The sequence below is a fragment of the Hyaena hyaena genome, unplaced genomic scaffold, assembly GCF_003009895.1.
Source record: "Hyaena hyaena isolate Hyena2069 unplaced genomic scaffold, ASM300989v1 scaffold_2262, whole genome shotgun sequence".
Lineage (NCBI taxonomy): Eukaryota > Metazoa > Chordata > Mammalia > Carnivora > Hyaenidae > Hyaena > Hyaena hyaena.
The window spans coordinates 63,205-67,780 of NW_024082877.1; the positions used below are offsets into that span (position 1 = coordinate 63,205).

Genomic DNA, 4,576 nt, shown 5'->3' on the forward strand with positions numbered 1-4,576 from the left:
CCCACATATCCTTATTGGATATTGGTCAACCCTGACCATCACGTGTGGTGACTGTGCTTTACTACATTTCTATCGATGTCTCTGCTAAATAACACTACTTGCCCACACACAACACCTGGCTGTGGGCGGTGATGAGTGCCAAGGAAAGCTCAACATCTTCCTAAGTCCATTCTTGGGGCATGAAATTTGTCGGGCAGCTGGTGAGTAGTGAGATTGGAAGGTTGAGCTATGAGTAGTGTATGATGAGAGGTTTTATAGTCTTCTGCCAGCAAGAGGCCAACTTTACTTTCTATTTCCCTTCATTTCCCAGAAAATTGCTGTGTCTAAGACGCAGAAGATGGGCCACCCGTGACAACAACCTCTACAAAGAAAAGAGTCCGCATCTCTTTCCAGCCTCAGGGTGTACCCTGTTCCCGAAACAGAGGAAGATACCGTGGAAATTCACTCAATAAGCTGATTAAGAATAACTTTTCCATTCATTGTTCTATACTACCAGAACAGCATAAAACGTTGAGGCCCTTTTTTCGGTAATTTCATATCCATAAATTGAAATTCATTAAGTCAATCATACCACAATTACTGTAGAACTTAAGAAGCATTTCTGTATCAACACAGGATCCATATTGATTAGATTACAAGTGTCTATTGCCTGAATGTATGCCCATTAGCTAACTTCTGAACAGAGATCAATATCGATCTCCCCGTAATACAGTGGTTCCAGATTTTTAGATATTAGTAGACATGCTGGAAAACAGGTTTCGCTTAAGATAATATTTGAACAGATAATTCAGCAAGTTCCAGTATACCCCCACTCCCCTTACCCCCATTTAAATCATCTTACATGGGGGTGTTAAATATGTCACCATTTAGTGAAAGAACATCGATACTTCTTATGAAGTCAAGGCCACAGTTTCCGTTGAAAGGCATTTTATGCACTTTAGGATTTTATGTGATTGACCAATGCAGAATTTCAAGTATCCCCATGACAGAAAGAGACAGAAATTGTACACCCACTGTTCATAACAGCAGTCTTCACAGTAGGTCTAGAGAAACCACCCGAAAGTCCATGAAGGGATGAAAGGATGAATAAAATGCGATCCATGCACACAAAGGACAACTATTGAGACATTCGAGGCTGCTTTTCGTCAAGCACAAATTCCAAAGTAGACATGATGGACACAGAATCCTAGCAAATCCATGGTGGGGACCCTATGGAAAGAACAGATTTTCCAAGATACAGACAGTGATAGCCTGGCTGAACTTCAAGCAATCAGGAGAGGTTACGAGACCCAATCTTGACACACAAGGCACTCCAGGGTTTCCACGAGTTGTAGTGACTCTCTTGACTTCATGAGGATCATGTTTGCAAAAAAACAAAAAACCCTCTTACCTATATCATTCCTGCTCCTCTGTTGTGCCATCCATTGATCCCCAAGAGGATGCCCAGCAGCAGCACAGTCCGTCATTACTCTTCACCCATATGCACATGCTCACCTCATGTTCACATCAATAGAAACTCTGACTAGTTCCCGAGCTGCCCCACCAGTGATATTCATTCACCACCTATCTCCATAGTTTTGTGTCCATGACTCCTGTTGAGCAAAGCAAAGCTCCTGGAATAATTCCTGAGCTGTCCCACTGGTAACCTGAAACTATCTGTGTATCTGCTTAGATACCGCCTCGGAGTTCACGGAAGTTGTTCGTTTTATGCTGGAGACGGAGACACGACATCGACCACAAAGGTATGCTTGCCTTTCTTTCTGTAATGAAGATTGCTGTATTTCACTTTAAATAGAATTAAGGTATAAAGCTTATGTGCACGCCTGCTGGTCTATACAACTTCCTTAATATGAGCATATCCACAGACTGGGACTAATGGATACCAGATTGCACATGTGTTTTACAAAGAGCAAGATCAGTTAGCATCTGCAGGATACTGAGCAGTTCATGAGCAGACAATTTTTGTCCTTGCATATCGTTTTTCCAAAGCAACTTGGGTTATTCATGGGTGGCCCAGTCGATTAAGCATCCAGCTTTGGCTCAAGTCATGATCTCATGGTGCATGAGGTAGAGCTCTGCATAGGGTTCTGTGCTGACAGGTGAGAGCCTAGAGCCTGCTTCGGATTCTTTGTCTCCCTCTCTCTCTCTCTCTCACCTCCCCTGACTGTACCCTATGTGTGTGTCTCTTTCTTTTTTTTTTTTTTTTTTTTTAAATAGTTTATTGTCAAATTAGTTTCCACATAACACCCAGTGCTCATCCCCACAAGTGCCCTCCTCCATGCCCATCCCCCCCTCCCCCCCACATCCATCAGTCCTCAGTTTTTGTCAGCATTCAAGAGTCTCTCATGGTTTGCCTCTCTCCCTTTCCCCCACCATTTCCCCCCTTCTTCTCCCGATTGGTCCTCTGTTAAGTTCCTCCTAGTCCTCCTATACGTGCACACATATGATATTTGTCCTTCTCTGCCTGACTTATTTCGCTCAGCATAACACCCTCAAGGTCCATCCATGTAGCTTTCTAAAATATAAATAATCGTTAAACTATTTGCTTGTTTTCTATGTTTTTTTTTTTTTTTATATCTGAGAGTGAGAGAGAGAGAGAAACAGTATGAGCAGGAAAGGGTCAGAGAGAGAGGGAGACACAGAATCCTAAACTGGCTCCAGGCTCTGAGCTAGCGGTCAGCTCAGAGCCCAACACGGGGCTCGAACACATGACCGTGAGATCATGACCTGAGCTGAGTCTGACGTTTAACTGACTGAGCCACCCAGCTGTCCCAAATGTTAAACAATTTAAAAGGGACTTGGGATGTACCCTCTGTAGGAAAATTTGATGCTTTCGTCTAGGACTTGGTTGGCCCTGCTCTTGCTTTGGGGTTTGTTGGCCTCTATCGGTCTTTCCCATCTAATTAGAACCTGTCACCAAGATGACAAAAGAGCTGTGCCAACAAAACACAGCATCATCTGATCCTCATAGTGTTTCTTTTCTGACATTGCAGAATTGAGTAAAGCACCCTCCTGGAACGTGAAAGCGGTATGTATTCTGGAGTCGCTCTGTTAGTAAGGAGAAATCTGGAAGATGAGAAAGGCGGGACTTTCTTGCAGGCTTACTGTGCAGAGCCACCCTGATTCCAGCTGCTGCGGGTCTGAGAATAAGGACATTGCATTCCAAAGGGGTTCTCCAGGAAAAGACCTATGATCACATGGTAGCGCCCCAGAAGCAGCAGTACTGCCATCAGGTGGTGTAGGTGTGTGTTCAGGGAGGTATGTGTGTCTACATGTGAATCCATGTGATGTAGCTCTCAGTGCTCATGTGTGTGTGTGCGCACACCCACGCGTGTGTTTGGTGTGCGGTGTGTTTCCCTGGATGTATATAGACTTCCGTAAGCATTACTCTTAATGGTGTCACACTATCAATACAAAATCCCATCACCATTACATCATGAGGGTTTATGCATATTAAAGTAAATCAAATAGTACAATGTAAATGTGTTCATTATATGCCCAACACATGTGCATATACCAGGAAAACAAATCTCACATAGTACAGTATCTGTCACAGAGGCAGTGACAACAGGACCTCACGTCCTGGTAGATCTCGTGGCACAATTGGTCATGGTATGTCACTCTTGCCACTTTTCTCACACACAGCCCTCTTCATCTGAGGCTGTGCAATGAGTCTTCCCAACGTCACTCTAGTCACAGAAGCTCGGGCAGAGCTGCTTCTGCAGGAGGCTTCGTGTGGAGCCACGTGCCAATCCCGATCTGGTGGGAATTGGCGAAATCAGGAACTTCTAGGACTAGGCAGGGAGACTAACTCCTTCTTTCTCCATCTTCTTAGAATGGGATCTGACATTTCTCTGTAGGTACTGCTGCTGAGAATCAACCTGTCATTTTCAGATGGAAAATATAGCACCTTCCACTAACCCTCGCTGCAGTTCTGTGTGCTGGGCAAAAAGTGTAATTCAAAGAGGCCCTCAAGGTCTTTATCAAAGACTGAGCGTCAGTGTGAACACTTGGCTCTCTTCCAAGGAGCATCATAGGTGATGTCATGTACTGCAAGGTGTGGAATTAGTATCTCAACGGTGTGAAGGGAGAATCCCCACTCACATTCCTGTCCATCTGCCAGTACAAAGAGGGGCTGAATGAAGCGTGAAGGCTTTTGCAGGCAAACCACTGGTGGTAGTTCTCTTAAGACAATATGAACATTAACAGAGCCAAATTATTATTTTTTTTTACAAATAGTTTATTGTCAAATTAGTTTCCACATAACACTCAGTGCTCATCCCCACAAGTGTCCTCCTCCATGCCCATCCCCTCCTCCCCCCCACATCCATCAGTCCTCAGTTTTTGTCAGCATTCAAGAATCTCTCGTGGTTTGCCTCTCTCCCTTTCCCCCACCATTTCCCCCCTTCTTCTCCCCCTTGTTCCTCCGTCAAGTTCCTCCTAATCCTCCTATACCTGCAAATATATGGTACTTGTCCTTCTCTGCCTGACTTATTTCGCCAGCATAACACCCTCAAGGTCCATCCATGTTGCTACACATGGCCAGATTTCATTGTTTCTCATTGCCATGGAGTAT

At 44.4% G+C, this 4,576-nt stretch overlaps 1 long non-coding RNA gene across 1 annotated transcript; it reads left to right on the forward strand.

Annotated features, from left to right (window-relative positions):
* The first annotated feature begins 322 nt into the window (after positions 1–322).
* LOC120227371 lies at positions 323–3,311 on the forward strand. The gene is made up of 3 exons (XR_005527236.1): positions 323–527; positions 1,673–1,742; positions 2,994–3,311. It is a non-coding gene; the product is annotated as an uncharacterized LOC120227371 (long non-coding RNA).
* Positions 3,312–4,576: the final 1,265 nt, after the last annotated feature.